Source organism: Carya illinoinensis, chromosome 11, assembly GCF_018687715.1.
Source record: "Carya illinoinensis cultivar Pawnee chromosome 11, C.illinoinensisPawnee_v1, whole genome shotgun sequence".
In the NCBI taxonomy this organism is placed as follows: domain Eukaryota; kingdom Viridiplantae; phylum Streptophyta; class Magnoliopsida; order Fagales; family Juglandaceae; genus Carya; species Carya illinoinensis.
The window spans coordinates 34,519,232-34,539,004 of record NC_056762.1 but is presented as its reverse complement, the minus strand read 5'-3'; the positions used below and the strand labels follow the sequence as shown (position 1 = coordinate 34,539,004).

The 19,773-nt window shown below is 33.8% G+C and overlaps 1 non-coding gene across 1 annotated transcript; it reads left to right on the top strand.

Annotated features, from left to right (window-relative positions):
• Nucleotides 1-11,630: 11,630 nt before the first annotated feature.
• LOC122283602 lies at nucleotides 11,631-11,729 on the top strand. The gene has a single exon (XR_006230999.1). It is a non-coding gene; the product is annotated as a small nucleolar RNA snoR98 (small nucleolar RNA).
• The last annotated feature ends 8,044 nt before the right edge of the window (nucleotides 11,730-19,773 follow it).

The window sequence follows — 19,773 nt, the reverse complement described above, 5'->3', positions numbered from 1 at the left end:
GTATGAAGACCTCTCATGATAGAAAGAACGCCAAGTTGTGGCTATCTCAAGAGAGTTATGTCAAGAAGTTACTAGACAGGTTCAACATGGGCAAGGCAAAAATAGTGAGTTCTCCACTTGCAAGTTATTTGAATGTTAGTTCAAAGCAGAGTCTTACAAGTGAGAGAAAGAAAGAAAATATGCAAAATGGCCTTATGCATCAGTTGTGGGTAGCTTAATGTGTGATGTGCATAACACCTGTTATCACTCATGTTGTTGGAGTTGTTAGTCAATTTCTCTTTGATCCTGGCAAAAAGCATTGGTAGCAATTGTAAATGTTATTTATGTTTGGCTAAGATTAGATGAGTCTGTATTTAAATTTGAATCATGGAAGAATGTAAGTTTTAATAGGATGTTAGGATTGCATCTGATAAGGATGAGTGTTGAACAAGAGGATATCTAATAAGGATAACTACTCGTAGTGTAACTCTTATCAAAACTTGTTTAAATTATAAGATAAGAGTTTACAAGAGTCCTATATTAGTTCAAGTCTAAAAGTCAGTTAACGAGATAAAGATGCGCAAGCGTTATTGAAGAAACTGAAGCTTATTTGAATTCAATGCAATCCAGAAAAAGTGATCCGGTCCGAGATGTTCGCAAATCGTTAGCAACGTATCTAACTGAGATTCTGGATAAACCTGTCAACAAATTCCTTCTCCAAATCAATCACAACATTGTCTATTTGTAGAGGAATCGGCTGAGGGTTTGGGTTGAACACTTCAACAACACATATTCACAAGCATTGGGAGCTTGAAGATCTGAATAGAACTTCAAGAGATCGTGTGAGGGGGAGTTGCTGTGTTCGAATTCGACCACTAGAGGTTCCAGTAGGAAAGACAAAGATTGGAGAGTGTTAGAGGTTCTGACCACCTACTGCAATAGAAGACAAGCGGGTCGTATGTCTTGGGTAAACGTGTCTGATTACAAAAGTTTTTGTAAACGTTTTACTTGTAATATTTTCAATCAATAAAATTTGCTTTCATGGGTTTGGTTGTCCCGTAGGGTTTTACCCTTGAAGAGTTTTTTAAAGGGTTTCCCTTCGTAACCAAATTATTGTGTCAATACTTTCATTATTCATAATCTTGAGTTAATAGCCTTTTTTGGTTCAGTATTAGCATGCATAATCAGGGGCACCTTGGGAATTTCAGCTATGAAATGGATTCTAAGGTATGTTACAGGTACTTCCAAGGTGTATTTATGCTTTGGATATACCAAGCCTATGGTTCATGGGTTTACAGATGTAGATATAACTGGTGACATTGATTCCAGAAAATCTACTTCATGATACCTGATTACTTATTCAAGAGCAGTTGCGTCATGGCAATCCGGACTGCAAAAATGTGGCACTTTGAATACCTCAGAGACAGAGTATATTGTCATCACAGAAGTTAGCAAATAATTGTTATGGATGACAAATTTCTTAGAAGAACTAGGTTTGGAACAAGAAAAGTATATTCTCTGCAATAATAACATCTTAGGAATAACTCAACTTTTTGTTCAAGATCTAGGCATATTGATGTGACGTATTCTGGATTCGTGTTTCATTGGAGATGAAGTTATTATAGATTGTAAAAACCCATACCAATGTAAATGGATCAGATATGATGAAAAAACAATTGCTTATGCAAAAACTTGAAGCAATTATGAAGATCAAAATTGCTTGAACATGAGGGAGCATTTGTGGACATGGAGGTGGAGATGGAATTTCCTTGCTAGGACTTGGTGGGACGGGGAAGCATTAAGAATGGCAGATGAAGTTTTTCAATCCTTCAAGGATAACTTGGAAATATATTCCTTTAAAACAATATTGAATTCAATCATTGAAGTGTGTAAGAAAAGCTCTCAAGCAAGCATCTGTCCACACAATATATGAGGAAAAAATTGACAAAAGTCTTTACAATAAAGAATACCATACATGAAATTTATCTGACTCACTTCTCTTTGGGATGCTTTGTATGAGTTAATAAATATGGTTTCTATGCAGTAATATTAATAGCCAAGCACATTTTGACACATTTGAGTAGCAATGATTTGCATGGATTGAACTTTTTTATGAGAAACTTGATATTAATCATGAGTTTTCTGCATTCAAGTTATACTACAACACAATTGGTCTTTTGTGACAGAGGAAATCATCACAAAAAATGGCCAAGATGTCACAAAAAATAATTGGTGACGGTTTAATGTTCAACCATCACTAAAAATATTTTTAGAGATGGTTGGAGGTATTCTGTTTGGTGTAACGTTTGAACATTCTATTTTTTTGTGACGGTTGAGATCTGTCACAGAAAGTAAAGTTTGAATGTTTAATCAAACGTTTGAACGTCAACCCTACCAATTGGCATTCGAATGACAGAAGTTCATGTTCATTGATTATAGTTCAAACATATTACATTTATGTTCAAACATTTATACAGTCTAACATTAATTGCAATAAACGTTTGAATTTCTATTTGAACATTAAAAGACCATTGTTTGAATGTAACGAGTATAGTTCGAACATATCATATTTATAGTTAGGACGTTTGTTTGAATGTTAAAGAAGAAGCGTTCAAATGCAAGTGGTATGTTCAGAGGTTTGTTCGAACGTTAATCGTTTAAACATTCGAACATTTTATTCATTTGAGGATGAGTATGTTTGAAAATTATGTTATAATTTTGTGTAATTACATTCAAACGTTGGTTCGAATGTGAATCAATGTTCATATATTTTTTATTTACATTCGAGCGTATAGATCAAAAATACTAATTTTATAAAATTAAAAAACAGCTAATTGTATCATATTACACACCATCATTTAACAACTAATGATATATTATAAAATTTCAAAATTAGATACTAAAAGTTATATACGCTGAGAAAATTGATAAAATTTATTTCTTCCTTTTTTTCTCGCCCACCGCAATTTTGTTGCAATGACAAAATATGCTTCATTTGCACCATCATCTCCCGCTGCACTTGCCCTTGGATTTCATTGCGTATTTTTTCCTCCCAGTCTCTCTGTTGGTCTTGCAAACATGTTTCTAAATGAGACTGTTGCTCTAGGAAATACTCCAATTCTTGCTGTCTTGACCTTATATACTCATTCTCGCGCCATGTAACTTCTAAATTTTTGTTACGATTATTAATTTGTGAAGTAGATAAGGTTGAAGAGGATGAACTGGAATGCTTGAAAGATTATTTCAAACCTCTTGCCATGCTAGACTTAGGCCTGAGCACTTGCATGAATATATCTATGTCTCTAGGAGAGGATTCTCCAGAAACTGACTGCATCTCCATCATTTTTTCCTACAATTTGAAAGAAAACACACAATAAGTAACGTATTAAAAGAAATATAAATAAAAAATAAATTATTCACATGTTACATAATTTATTTTATAAAATTAATACTTTACATCATTATTTGCAGTGGAAAGATTCATCCACTCATTAATTTGAGCAGCAACATAGACATGAATGAGGGAAAAGATATTAGGATCATCACGTTTCTAGCAAAGCGACATTATTAAATTTAAAAAGATAATGTTAGTACCTAAATAAAAGAATATCAGAAAAATAAATGAATTTTATAATTTATTAAATATCGTTTTATCCTTAAAACGGTGGAATGACCTTGAGCTAGCATGATGGTGGACAGTTTTGGGCAAATCTATTCTATGCATTTGAAGAACTTAAGTGTTACAAAGTTAATTAAGAATGTTAATTGTAATATATATACATAAAATATATAGAACAAATATAAATGTAAATAATTATATGATATAAGTCTAGAATACCTAATAATCTGGAGTTACGAAAAGATCACAGCACTTTCTCCAATCATTTAACTTCATCTGCTGGAAAGGGGACTGCGTAGCCTCTTCCAACGTCTCAAACTTCTTGAAGTGCTCATGATATCATCCCTTTTGACGTCGGAACAGTGTAGCAATAAACTCATTCATAGTTCTCAAATCCTTGCTACTACCAAAGTCGAGGTCGAATTTATCCTAATAAGTTAATTATGTAAAAAATATGATATACTTATAATCTAGGTGAAAAAAATATATACTCTCAAAGTAAACTCACCAGCACATGACTCCGAATGTACTCCTTAATCTCATTCAGAATATCTCTCCATAATCGCACTTAAAATGAAGCATAAACTCGAACTACTGTGCTAATATAGGAGGAAAGCACTGTTGTACTATCATCCACTCCTCCAGTGGAATTATCAAAAATGGTGACCTTGAGTTTTTCATGCCTTCTACTTTTTTCAAGAGAGATGCCACGTATATAACCAAGACCGCGACGAGGGGATACATCAACTAATAGATAGTATAATTTTAGTTATATAGTTATTGAGATAAAATTATTAATATATAATTAATTATCAACGACATTTCCTTACTGGTAGGCGTCGACTGGCAGTCTTTCTCTTGTGTGTTAACATGATCTTCAGCAGCAGATTCTTTGGGTAGGGAGTCATCAATGGGTTCAGGACTTGGACTTGGCGGAGGAGACATATTTTTTCGTTGTCATTTTGGTGGCATCCTTAAAAATGATTAATATAATAAAGAAAATTAATTAGAAGAAATTATGAAAAGTATAATATTCTATAGTTACCTTTATGAATAAAATATTTAATACTTTTATTCTTCATTTTTGGATATATTTTCCATGCTTGTTTTAGAATCTCCCTCAATAACATCTTCGTCATTATCATCAACCTTTTTTTCATCCTCCCAATCCACTTCCTTCCTGGATTCTTCTTCATCTTCTTCTTCCTCTTCCTCACTTACTTTAAATGATCATTTAATATGGACGGGTCGAGATGAATAACTCGAGTGCATCGAGGTCAACAAACAAGTTAATACACTCTCTATTTTCCTGGTAGGTCTCTACAACCGGAGTGTCATCTTTATCTCTACTATTCTCGTGATCCGCACTCGTTCCCGCTTCAAATATATTTTGAGAGACAAATTTTTATACAACTTGCCAAGTTATCACTCCACTATCTTCATCAGGGCTTCTCATTGGATCAATCAAGCAATAGACTTGGGTAGCTTGATAAGCCAATACAAAAAGATCATCCTCGTACCATTTAGATGCAATATTGATATTCGCAAAGTGATTATTCCTATGTATTGAAACCCAACCACCACCTAGATCCCTCCAATCACATTTAAAGAGATATGTTACAAACCGACCCAGATATTTCAATCTGATAATATTACGTATAATATCATAATAGTCAATATCATCTCTTCCATGACTTCCCTCAACCAACACACCACAGTTATCTTTTTATTACGTTCAAGGTCCAGAATATGTAATCTATAACCTCGAACCATGCATGCAGTGTATTGTTGTGCTCTATTTGAGGGAGCACGAGCCAATGCATACAATTCAGGGTAAACTAATCTGGGATCACGAGCACGTTGTTCCAAAACCTAACAATTGAAATATTATATACTTATTAAAAGTTACCCAGAGTTAAAGTTATTATTTTTAACATATATTTAACTCTAGTTCATACACGTTGTTCGAACCATTTGAAAAATTCTTCCTCTTGTCTTGCCTCTATATTCTCTACTCCTTGCATTCTAATTTTGTATGTGTGCTCACTATATATATGTGCAAAAGAACATTATTTTAAGCGCAAAAGTTTTAGTTAAACTTTTTTAAACTTCTCGGTAATTATTCAGCACGTACTATCGAACTTTACTCAACTCTCTATCAAATGAATCATAACCTGTTTGTGTACCGAAGGATTGTGGAAAAACACTAATAGCTGATGAGGAGGCGGAGCAGCAAGATCAGCATTTCACTTTTGACGATTAAATCGTGTCTCAACACCATGAAGATATAGAGAGCAAAATGTGAACCATCCATCGTGTATATAGGCCTCTACTATTGAACACTCAGCTCTAGCTTTATTCCTAACAGTGTGATTTAGTCGACTCAAATATCTTTAAATTGGATACATTCAATGAAACTACACCGGTCCACCCAACAGTACCTCTCAAGGTAAATGTATTGCTAAATGGATGATGACACCAAAAAATGATGGTGGAAAGATCTGCTCGAATTTACAAAGTATAGTAACAATGTCTTCTTCCATCTTCCACAACATAATATAATATAAATATAATATAATATTCTTCCTTTTTTTTTTTTTTTATTAAAATTTACACTAGGATAGGAATCTTAATGTATTTTGCATGCTACTATACCTCTTAATTAAGTGTAGGGCTACAAACGAATCGAATCAAGTGGATGATAGAACAAGGTTACTCGAGCTCGATTAACATGTTTACTCGCTTCATGAACTCGAATATTTTTGCTCAAACGCGGTTCGTTAACCAATAATGTTGTTTGACTTTGACTCAAGCTTGACTAAAAATGCCAAAGGACTCGAGCTTGATTTTTTATTTTGAAAAATGTAATCTTATCTTTTTGATTTGTAAAAAAATTTTAAATTTTACAAAAAGAAAAAAAAAAAGACTCAAACCATTTAACTATTCAATCAATTAATTTTGATACAAAGTTCTTATGGTATAAATTTGTTTAGAAAAATAACTTATAGTTATAGATTTTACTCATAATACACAAGATAAATGTATTAAACTCAACTATTTAATACAAATAGATAATATAATAAACCAATAGTGGTAGTTTTATGATATAATATTATACAAATTATCCTATACAAATTTTTTGGGACATAACATATCTATATTAAATAAGGTAAACTATAAATAAATTAATAATATATAATTAAGTATATAAAATATAACATGTAATATATGTAACAGATATATATATATATAAACATATTACGAGCTTCAAAACAAGATAAAAATGAGTCATAACTTGTTATACGAGTTTTGTTCGCGAGTCTAAATTGAGTCGAGCTGAGTTTATATGAGTTTTGCTCGATTAATATTCGAACGTATATCAGTGTTTATGAACATCTCATTCATTAAATGAACCGAGTTCGATTTGAATATACAAAGCCGAGCTCGAGTTGTTCACGAAATGCTCTAATCATTTGCAACCCCAATTAATGAGTGATTCTACACACGAGGTGCTACTCTGCCACGTGTGTAGAACCACTCATTGTTACTACTTTTTCACATTTTAAACTTTTTAAATATTTTTTCAGTTTTCTTTTAACATTTTTTATATATTTAAATATTTAAAAAAAATACATCAATACACTTAAAATTACTTCCTTAATCATTAAGTAAAATGAAATAATTTTTTGTTTGCCAAACGGTCAAAACAACATTTACACTTTTGAAAATAATGCTACATACACTTTTTAAAACATTTATGTTTGAACGTGAGTAACATATGTTCAAATGTTATTAGGAAAACGTTCAAACATTTACATTAATACGTTTGAACGTTTCGAGCATATAAGCTCAACCCATCACCACTTCCAATCATTTTCACGTGTCCACCATCCTTCTTTGCCATGCAACCACCACCCACCACAACCATCATTCTCTGCCACAATCGTCACCAAAGAGGTAGGTAAACTTCTCAAATTACCCTTCGGCCCTTTATTCACTTTTGCATGAAATTCGATCCTAAAAACCAAATCGGTGGCCGGATTTTTAACTTCAATTTCTGGCCATCATGAGTTGCCATTGGCTAAATGGTCATCGTAGAACTTGTTATTGAAGTGTACACTTCATTTATATGGTGTCATTTGGCCAATAACATGTGTTTTAGAAGCTTGAGAATGGTTGAGTTGACTCAACCATTTCTGTCTCGTAACGTTTGAACGTTACGTGGTAACATTCAAACCGAACTATTAGTTTCTTAGCCGTTACGCATTCACGTTCGAACAATACCACGTTACATTCGAACTTTAAAACTATACAAGCAAACGTAAATCATGTATGTTCTAATCCATCACGTAACATTCGAATGTTAAGTGTACATTTGAACATATCTATTAATGTTCGGATGTTAATGTTTTAGTTTCCAATATTTAACAACAAATTCAAATTTTATCCATGTTAACGTTCAAATCTATATGTACATAATTTAATATACAGTCACATTAGAACCTACCTTGTTTGTACATCAAACGTAACTATTAACTTGTTAATTTTATTCACCAACATTCGAACGCTTTATTCAAATGTTTGAATGTGAAATCTTATTATAATTTACAAATGTAACTAATTTTATGTTCACATGCAAAACATACGTGCGAACGTAAACTCATTCATGTTCTAACGTATTGTCACAACGTGTGAATGTGTTATTTTTAAACGTTTGAACGTTACTATAGAATAGTTTATATTTTTATTCTAACTTTTAGGGCACCCACGTAATTATGGACACTTTATTTTTTTCTAGGATATGTCTCATCCACTACATATAAGGAAACAGGGGAGGGAAGGAGCTGGTCCCAACACTGATCGGGTTGGGGCTCGAATAGTTATGCTAGAACGGAAGATTCTAATTCATGAATTTGATGAGCTCAAATCGGAGCAAAAGTACCTTAGAGACATCTTTCTCAGAAGAGGCTGGAAAAATATCTGCATGGTGAGGCGGATGGCGTACCCCTCGATGGTTCGAGAGTTCTACATGGGATGTGCTCCATACCCCAGGATGCATCCTCCCACACCATAACTATACGCGGTGTGGAGTTTGAGATATCTCCTGATGTAATCGTCGATCTACTCGAAATTCGGCGCGTTCCTAAGAGTTCGGGTACAGATGTGGGCACATTTTTAGCAACTACAGCCACATCTGCATCAGCTGTTGGCACACCTAATGCAACTGTGAACACTTCATCTATTGACCCAACTGAGTCATCATCAACAAGAGATGCAGACCAATTGGAGGCCGGGGATATTAACCTTAAGGCTCGGGATAACAAACGAGATGAGGATTTCTACATAATCATCGGGAGAGACCGCACGCTACTCGAGAGGAAGAACGCCTTCAACCAGATAGATCTCCTCCATTTCTTTCACAGGTTGCAACTTATTGTTACAATAAATGTGAATCTTGTGGCACATAAGGCCACATTTAGCAGGATGTGTGCACAATATCTTATTCGAGTGGCACATGGAGATCCCATTGACCTGCCACTACGCATCTTTGAGTGGATCTGTTACGAGATAAGCATTGTCTCCACGGACAATCTCCCGTAACAGATCATCATTAGTCAGCTTTTACAGGCCAAGAGAGTGCCGCTCTAGGCGGAGGAGTGGGTGTCAAATCAGATGAGCCCCCTCGACATGAGCACACATTGGAGTAGTATTGGCCAGCTTGAAACACATGCTCGACATCATCCACCGCCTGCTATGGATCTTGTTCCTCCGCCTGAGCTCGGTGTGAGGTGTACTAGTCAGCAACTGATGAGTGCTTCTACAGGGGATGTTCCGGTTGCTTAGGTTGATAGGGTGATCTCACAGCTTACTGTGCAGATTGACAGACAGATCACAGCTGTGGAGGAGAGAGTCGCAAGCATTGTTCACTGTGTAGATATCCTCAACGAAAAGGTTGACATCTTGCTTGAGGAGATACGGAGTATGACTTTCGTGAACAACGCATTGTTGTGAGTGTTGTTTATGAAATTCTATCATATTTTGTATTTTGCTTTTAATATATGTAAGGAATAATATTATTTAATATATCTGTTGTTTTTTTAATTTCAATTCTCAATCTTCTTTAATGTTAGATTTTCCAACTTTAATATTAAATCATTTCACTTCAAATATATATAAAAATAAATATATATTTATATATTTATATATTTATATATATAAATATATATTAATATTTTACAAATTATGTATATATAAATATATATTACAATTTTTTGAGACTTGTTCACAAATTATGCATTGTAAAAATCACATAATTTTTAAATTAGTCATATTTAATTTAAATTTAGAACTAACGTTCGGACGTTAACGTTAATGACTAACGTTTAAACGTTGGCTCAAAAAAATTTCACGTTCGCACATAAGTCTCAATGTTCAAACGTCTATGTGACGTTTGGATATAAATTTTACCTCCATTCGAACATCAAAAAAATCTCATCTGTCTTTAGTGACGGTTTCCAGAAACCATCACAGAAAATGCTTTTTAATGACAGTTTGGAGACTATCACAACTTCCCAACCGTCCCTAAAAAACAATTCTATTGTAGTGTTAGCTGGTCGATTTGCTTGCTCTATAATTTTGAATACTTTCTTAAATTGAGCTTTGTTATTCATTATTCTCACATACTACAAATTACATTATTTTTATTTTTAAATTAATTAAATTCTTTTACTTATAATCCTTATATTACACATTTAGTAAGAAAAAAAGTAAAAAAAAAAAAAAATATAATGTATTGTGTGTAAAGGGTGAATAGAATTTTTCTTTCCAAATTAGGGACCGGATGGACTCGATTATTAGAGTTTTTGGTGATTATTGGAACGCTTCACAATTTGATTAGCATAAGTCACATTTCCAACTTTTGTTTCTTCTGAACATTTCGGCAGATAAAAAGGATTGATCTCGACAATTTTAATTTTCAATCCATTATACTTTATAGTTTATAGTTGATGTGACGTACAGATCAATGAGTATCATGTCGACGATGTCACGTTGCTATTCGATTTAGATGTTACGAATTGCAAAACTCTTTTTGTTCCCTGTTAATAACCTTACACTACAAGAAATTTAGCTTTTTACCATGAAATTTTTTTTCCAAGCTCTACATTTGTGGCAAATACTTAGCTTATTACACGAAAACTCTCTGTGGGAAAAAAAATGCCAGTTTTCACAAGATTACGTCCGACGAGCAAGAACTTGTGGTAAAAGTGACTTGTTGTGGCGAAGAAACGACTTTTTGCGAAGAATTCATGTCGCCGCAAATAGTTTTAAATACTAAAACCCCTTTTTTCCCCTCATTTCTTTCTCCCCCAGCCCGACACTCCTCTGCATTATGCTGAACCCCCCATTCAAAACTTCACAGCTTACCTCCCAACCAGGCCACGCCGCCGATGTCGACAGCTCCACCTCCACCGTCGCATCAAGCAGGTGACCCTCCCATTCCGATCATCCCTCTCTCTATTGTGCTCTGTTTTCTCTCCACCGAAGCTCACTCCCCTAGTTGGACCTCTCCCTTCTCCCTCGGTTTCTCTCCTCACGGCACAACGCCACCAGTGGTGCCATATGCTGCCGGTAAGCTTCTCTCCCTTCGATGGCCTTTTCCAGCCTTTTTTTTTTCTTAATTAAAGGAGATGGAAATTTGTGAAAATGAAAGGAGATTTAATTTGTGGTATTTTTTCTCGAGTAATTAAAGTGGATTATTTTCTATGTTATGACTGCTATTATATGTGTGTATAGATGAATGTAGAAATTGTGTTGAGTGCTGATTGTAAGAAAGAATAGATGTGCGTATGATTGTTGATGATGAATGCAATGAATTAACAAAATGCACAGCAAGTGTTTGTAAAAATGAAGCAAAGACTTAACTTCATATGGAGTAGGTAAATACAAAGTAGTGATGTCCCCTACAATGGGAGATGAGAGAAATTTTCAGTTCAATGGACAGAAATAGAAGATCTTGTGCATATTGTGGTGGGTTTGATTCAATAAGTATATTCTCCATACATCAAAGCAGAAATCTACTACTTGTACTCCTGTCTATTTGGCTTGCAAGTTTGGCTCTTCTGTGACATTTTTGACGATTTGGTACTTATAAAAAAAAATAAGTATATGCATGTATTTATTTGTTGTAAATTTTATACCATGAAAAAATGTTAGACTTCATTTAATTATATTGTGTGTAGTAAATGGGAAATCGGACCAACTTGGACTCACTTTAGCTATTGAAAATCTTGGCGCATCTCAAGTAAAATAGACAACCATGTACACACTTTATTTTGCATTCTTCAAAAGAAGTCTATCTTTCATCCCATAAAAAAGAAGAATTTTATACACTTCATTTTCATCATACTTTCATCTCACTAGTGAGATAATAAATATATCACACCTTATATAGTGAGAAGATTAGTAGATCTCATATGGCTATCCCACTGGATGATTTTTTAATCCACAATTGAGCGTGACGTTCAAGAATCAAGCTAAAAGTTAAGAAATTTAGAACAATCTTTTTCTTGGACTTTGTCAAGATGTTGAGAGGAAAAGAGTATCTTTTATAATATGAAGAAAATTGTAAGATTATTATTTTTTACAATATTTTCTTTGGACTTTGTCAAGTCCGATCCAGAGGTTGAGATGAAAAGTATTGTAAGTATAAACGTTTTCTCTTTTTTCAAATGGAAAGTTTGTATTTAGCTTGTGAGTTAAGTATTCGATAACATGAACTACAAGAAGTTGGAGCGTCGGTCTGAATTTTCGGAAGTAAGAGATCCACAACCTCGTGTGATAGCTTTGAAGATATTGGAATTGGGCTTACTCCTAGCCCAAGTCCAAGCTCATTGGGCGTATTGCCATATCATGTACCAAAGTCACTTAGAAGCCTAAAGCCCAATCTAAAGTGTGATGTGTACTCTTTTGGGGTTATGTTTCTTGAGCTACTTATTGGGAAGGTTATAGTTTTAGATGACATGGGCCAAGGGACTGGGCTTATAGTTGAGTATAAGAGTCGGGCTTTGCAGATGGCTGACGCGGCGATCCAAGCTGATTTGGAAGAAAAACTAGAAGTTTTGTTAGCTTGCTTCAAGTTAGGATATAATTGTATATCTCTAATCCTGCACAAGAGACCCTCAATGAAAGAAGCCCTACAAGTTCTTGAGAGAATTCCATCTTCATCTTCGTCATCACACTACTACGGTTCCAAAGATGATTGTGACACTTTTAGTAGAGAGAGGTGTATGTATAACTGATTTGTAAGTTGTCATTTGGTTTTGATGTTGATTGAATATATCTTGTGGTGAGACATTAATTTCCCTGCTAATTTTTGGAGAAGACACATTAGACGATAAAGTAACTCTCTGTTTCTCATATTTCCCTATATGTGTGCATATCTTTATTTGTATCCTAATACTATCAGGATGATGTAGATTTAGGTAATTTGTGGATTTGGAAGGCTAGGCGCAATGTTTAGGTGCAACAAGTACAGCATATAAAACCAGATTGTGTGTCCCTTGCAAGGGTAAAGTTGGGATATACTTAAACTCAAAGATAGATCCTCAAATCCTGGTACAAAGCATTGGTTTGTATATTATGTATTGAATTTCCCAGTCCCTTTCTTCTGCATATATGCCCATATTCATCTGATTATGCAGATTCAAGAAACTGGATTGATTTTTGGAAAGAAGTTTGCAAACAGCAAGACGCCTAATGATCCATTCCCTCCTGAATGGGGCAAGTTCCATCTTAATTTTGTTTCTTCAAGGTTACTGTATGAATATATTTATTTACTGGGGGAAAATTGGTTGTTAGATTACCTATAATTTCTTTCTTAAACTATATCAGAACATCTTGTAGACCTAGGTTTTTTCTTCTTAATCTTTTCAAAGTAGTGAATCTTATATTCCTTGCTCCATGTGCTCTGTACGTATTTGCAGTTATAGACATGTATAACTTGTTTTCATATGAAAAGCATATTGAAATTTGTGCCTAAGAAATAGTTTGTTGCTCATAATGGCAAAAAAACATCTTACTTCATGTAAAGCAACATCAATTCTCCTAGTGACTTATGAGACAGATGGTATTAAATAGACTATCATATGTTATAACTTGTGAAAATCTATATTTAGTTTTATTTCTCTACATCTTTTCCTAATCTGGTTCTTCAAATTTAGCTAAGTAGGCAACTAGAAAGATCTTGTCCATGGCATGTGGTGTAGGTAGTACCCATAACAAGCAGAGAGAGTTGCTAGGAACTGTTATATGGGTAGCAAACATGTTAATATGGCTTACAATACAAGATTTTAAGTTATATATATGGGAGTGTGAAGTGGAATGATGTGAAGTGGTACTAAATATTGAAGTGATATGTTGGAACTTGGGATTATTGTTGGTGTGTATGAAACTTGAAAGAACATTTGTAGATTGATATTAACAGCTGGACAGACTTTGTAGAAAGTGGTTTTATTGCATCTGATCATTGTTGCGTTGGTTGTTGTGTATTGAATTTTAATGGATGGTGGTTTATTGCTTTTCATGGATGCATTGGTTTGTATATAATTTTTTAGCTTATATTAGACAATTATTTATGATCATTTTTGGCTCAGTCCCATCTGTTTTTGCTTTTACAATTTTTTTTTTCTGAATTCTTTTAGTATTTGCCATGAAGACAACTCGCAGCAAATACCTTCTTTTTTGCCAGTAAAAGTTTTTCTCCACAAATGTTGTAGTGAGTAATATTAATACCCACCAATACCTTTCATGGTAATTTCTCCTATTCGCACATTATCGAAAATGGACGTGCTTTTGCGACGAGCTTTATCGACTCTTGCCACGAGATGTGTCATGGGAAAACATAGGTATTGCTCACGAATTAAACCTTTCATGGGCTATAATACTTTTTGCGGCAAGTTTTACGCCACGAGCTTCCCACGGTAGGATTTTGTGGAAAAATGATTTTTTTCACAAAAAGTCTACTTTTTGCCATGAATTTTGCCTTTGGGGAAAAGCCATATTTCATGAATTAAATACCGAATATTAATGATATAGTTATAACTCTTTTACAAATCTCTTAAAACATATCTTACAATCAATCCATACAAGCCGACTTGGTTAAAAACGAAATCCAATTGTACAAAACTACACTTCATTTAATATGAAACTATAATAAAGTTGTAAATCATTTTCCTATAACTTTGGTTGTTTGTTTTTACAACTCATCTCTCATATAATTATTATAACTTTATCAAATTCTCACAAAATAAAATAAACAATTTAACTTTTTAAAATTTTAGAATAAAAATAAGATTAAAAAAATATATTCTAACAATATTTTATTCAACTTTTAATTTTAATCTTAACTTATCTTATTTTATCCAATCTTATCTCATTTTATCTTCATTCAAGCATTTCACTAATTTCATCCTAAGAGTTTGCATATGAAACTAAATATTCATTCCAAAAATAATTGCCCTATGCATAAACAGACTTACCCATTTTCAAATTAACAACTTAGTTGAAAGAACCACGTCAATTAAAACTCAAGTCAAAAGTACTACAAAAAGACATTAATGCATTCAACACTTTTCAAACTCTACCCATGCCATCCAAAATGGTGGGGATAGCAGAGAAACCTGAGTGCTCTTTTTATTTATATTTTACAGTGAAGAATCTGATTCAAATCTAAGACATTGGTACCACTAGCTAAAGCTGACATTGAGGTTTCATTCAGAAAATAATGCCCTGAAAAGATAGGCTAACCGACTGAAACTTATCTAATCAATATGTTCAGATGTTTTAGTGAGGAAATCGATATTGGCCAAGGGAAAGATATCCTAAACCCATCACTACTGCAGAGCACAGTACTCCCGGCCTTGTAGACAGTGAAGGTGCTATGGCTGCAAGTAGTCACGAAGGATCAATTATTGACTCTTTCAGCTTTATTTTAACTTTAATATCTATGATTAAAAATATAAAAAAGAAATTAATAATACACTGTATATATATGTATGTGTGTGTATATATAAACGCGCGCGACATTCCAATCTGAGTCACTTTACGTGATCTGTTGTATATATATGCCCATATCAATCTACATCAATCTACTAGATAAATAAAGCAACTTTGTAATTTATTGTTATTTGTTAAGGTGAACACAAAAAATACAATTTAATCTTTTCTACCATTCAATATATAAATTAAATTAACAATTTAGTAAAAATAAACTTACAATCAGAATAAAATATTAAAGACCTGTGACCTAATGACATAATACTCAAAAGTCTCTAAAATGGAGGTTTTGGAGGGTTCGAACTCCCTCCCCCAATTAAAAAAAAAAAAAAATCAGCACCAGCATTTTTAAGTAGAAAACCCTTTAATGTGAAAGAAAAAATTACGCGACCTAGTCTAATTAAAACTTCTATTATCAACAGCAATAAATTTACAAATTCTGTTCTATAACGTGCAAATATTTTTCATTTGAGGATGATTTTCCAAGTAAACGTTCTTGATTGGATCGGATTTCTATGTTGGAGCCCCCTACCCAATCCATTCAACTTGTTTACGAAAAGAGTTTTGATACACCACTACAAGAAAATAGGCTTATTGCAGCTATTTTTATATTGTTGCAAAACAAATCGCTGCAAAAGGTTATCTATTACAGCATTTTTTAAATCGCCACTTTTTTTTGTCTTAAAAGATGAAACGATGCATGATTTACCTGTTTACAGCGAAATATCTAATATTTACAACGATTTAAGTCGTTGTATGTGTAAAATTATGTTTGCAACGCCTAAATATAGTCGAAATTGATATGGGCGCCAAGTTTCAATTTTTTTTCCCCCAATTTATGTTTTGTTTTCCCTCCAGCAGACCCCCCCTCACTCTCTCCCCGCTCTCGTTCCCCCAGCGATCCTCCCTCGACCCACGCCGCCGCGCACAGCCAGTCGCCAGCGACCCCACCACGTCGCCGCGCTCTGCTCCTCTCTCTCTCTCGCACTCTGCTCCTCTCTCTAGCTTGTCTTATTTTTTATCTTGTGGTTCAATGCAGGGTTCGTCAGCTGTTGGGACCGGACTAGGAGAAGATCTAGGGTTGCAACCTCAAACAAACCTTGCTCATCTACCACCAAACGAGGCTCTGAGAAGAAATGGTATGTCAATCATCACTTGTTTTCAGTTTCCTTAATGCGTTTCTCCCTTGGCCTCCTCTCCAGCTCGTCTCTTCAGTACAAAGGGTGGAACCCTAGCCTAAATCTCCTCAAGGAGAGGGATAAACATAGGTAAGCTTTCAAATTTTGGTTTCCATTTTTGAGGATTTTGATTCTACACGAAATGGACACCTAGGGTTGCTCTGAAAATTTTATTTTTCTTCCAGCCGAGAGTTCTCCTCCATTCCTTCGGATTAGTATAATAGATGACATCAAAAAGAACCACTGCGGTTCACAAACAAGAGAAAATGGATCCAACATTGGTTTTAGTCCTGAGAAATTATACAAGTGCCTGAAAACTAGAAAGCCAAAAATTGCAGTTGTTGGGCGTGACATTGGTGCTCTAATTGTCTGTCGTGTTCTGCAAATGGAAAGCAATTTTTGCTTTGGGGAGGTTATATCTCAATTCACTAAGTTCTTTTAAGGTTGTTTTAGTATCTTCAACTCTAGTTGGTGCTGTTGCTCTGTTCAAGTCTTCCACCTATTATTTTAAGAGGAATCACATGTGTTTGCTTGTTTGGCCAAGTGATGTCGAGAATATTCATTGTCATACTGCATTCTATTTATTGAGTCCATGACTATTTACATCATATCTTAGATAGATTGTTGACTTTTTGGAGACTAGAAGGATCTTAATAACTTACCTAAAAGATTATACTTGTGTTTCTATTTTTCTTCTTGTCCTCCTTTCTTTGTTTCTTGATAGTTAAGAACTATCAATTTTTCTTTTCTAAAAAAGAACTATCAATTTAAGTAAAAAAGAGCTATCTCTTAATTTTATAGGATCTCTATGAGAAGTTGGTTCACTATCATTTTCTTTCCAGTTTTTTATTTACTTCAAAGACAATAGTATTAATCAAATCACCACACATATACAAAGGCATGAAAACCAACAATGTTGTCTATGTTGGAAAACTTAATATAACATACGTATATGCTATATGCCTCTGTATGTCGATCTGATAGCCAAATTGGGACACCCTGCATCTTGATAAATTTTCCAGTTTTGATGGCTCACGGTCTTACTTTTTAATTATTCTCTAGTTGATGCTTTAGCTAACATGGCGATACTTTTGAAAATTTTGTTTTGCTGGATAAATGCATTGAGAGCATTAATTAAATGCTGCATTAATTAATTGGAATGGAAGTAATTTCTTTTGCAGGAATGCCATGTGGAGTAGGTAACAAATCAGGTTTGCTTGAAATGATTGTGTTCTGGTACTTTATATGATCTGTTGCAGAGGAAATGAAAATCAGATTAGTGTATTTTTTAATATATGAGCTTAGTGTATTTAAGTAATATATTGTTCATATCATTTGTGTTATAGGGTATGACAGCTAAACAGTCTTACTAGTAGTTTTATTCCAAATTGGGAGCTTGTGTTTATTGCTTTGATTTTATTGCTTTATCTCTTTATTTCTCATATATTTCATTTTTTGCAACATGCACGTATGTGGCACCTACTCTGCAATTGATGGGTGTAGTTAATATGTGAGGTCTCTTCATCCACTGCTCCCCATTTTGCTCCTCTAATAAAGACTGCCCCTAACACCTTTCAATTTTTGGACATAGGTTATTCATACATGATATATATTCATCATGTCTTCCATTTAAATAGCAAGTTCACCTAAAATCTGTCACATTAATATCATGGTTGGAAATGATAAAACTGTAAAAAATAATAATATTTCTGCCACACTTTACAAATTCAACCTATACTGTTATTTCTTTGGAGTTTGTAATTTTTTTCCTATAATTTGGAGCTATATATATATATGTCATTGGGTGTGTGTGTGTTTGTGTGTGCGTGTGTATATATACAACTTATATAAAAAAAGTGTATATATACACATTTGAATTTGTAATATATACATCTCTTTAGAGAGCTGGTTTAGAACATTGTATATGTTGGTGTTATAAGCAATAGCTAATGCACACGAGAGATAGGAGTACATATATATATATATATACTCTAACTAATTAGGCCCTTCTTGGACAGCAGTCACTACTTTTTTATAAATTGCCTATGCATGTGTTTGTGTATGTATAATGTAACTGTGGCCATATAATGTAAATTAACAAATTGTTTGTAAATTTGTATAGGAGTTTTGGTTTGGACAGTTATTGATGAGCTTCTAGTGTTAACAATACACATTTTTCCAGAATTTTAATAAAAAGAGGTTTGATTCTAAAGTTGTACTTTACTTGAATGAAGTTCTACTTTGAGATTAGTAAATTAGATTAATGCTGATGTGTTACAACTACTATGAAAAGTAGGTTTTCATGCATTCTTTACCTATAATAAGGCTTTCTCCTGTTTGCAATGAGATCATGCTCCACTTTCCAGGTTTTTTGTTCTACTAATCAGTTGGTATTGCGTCTTTCCAGAAAACTCATATACAGGTATGCCTTTGAATATGGGAGCAATTACTTTTAGTTGACAGTGATGAAGTGCACTTAGGATCGATTTGAAGTTTCTGCTTGGCTATGTACTAAACATATTTCTACTTGTTGTATACTGAATGTACTGAACATATTTCTACTTGTTGTATACTGAATGTACTTTGTTGTTATTTTCTATGTACCCTTTGTATTATTAAGTAAAGGGAATTAAATCCTAGTTGATCTACTAACTTTGCTTCAAATACAAGTGAAAAAAATTACTGAAACTGTATGTTTCAGTAGTAATTTTTTTTTTAATTTTGTAATTAAGTATTTGCAGCGATTTTTAGTCGATGCAAATAGGCCAAAATTCGTTGCAAATCATCAGTTTCAGCTATTTTAGTCCTTGAAAAGTATGCAAAATGCAACAAAGGAAGCAAGCGTTGCTTTTGCGCATTTGCAGCGCTTTTTGATTTTTTGCAGCGATTTTAGTCCTTGCAAAAAGTATCAAAAGCAGCGCTAGAATGGTATGTTGCTTTTGA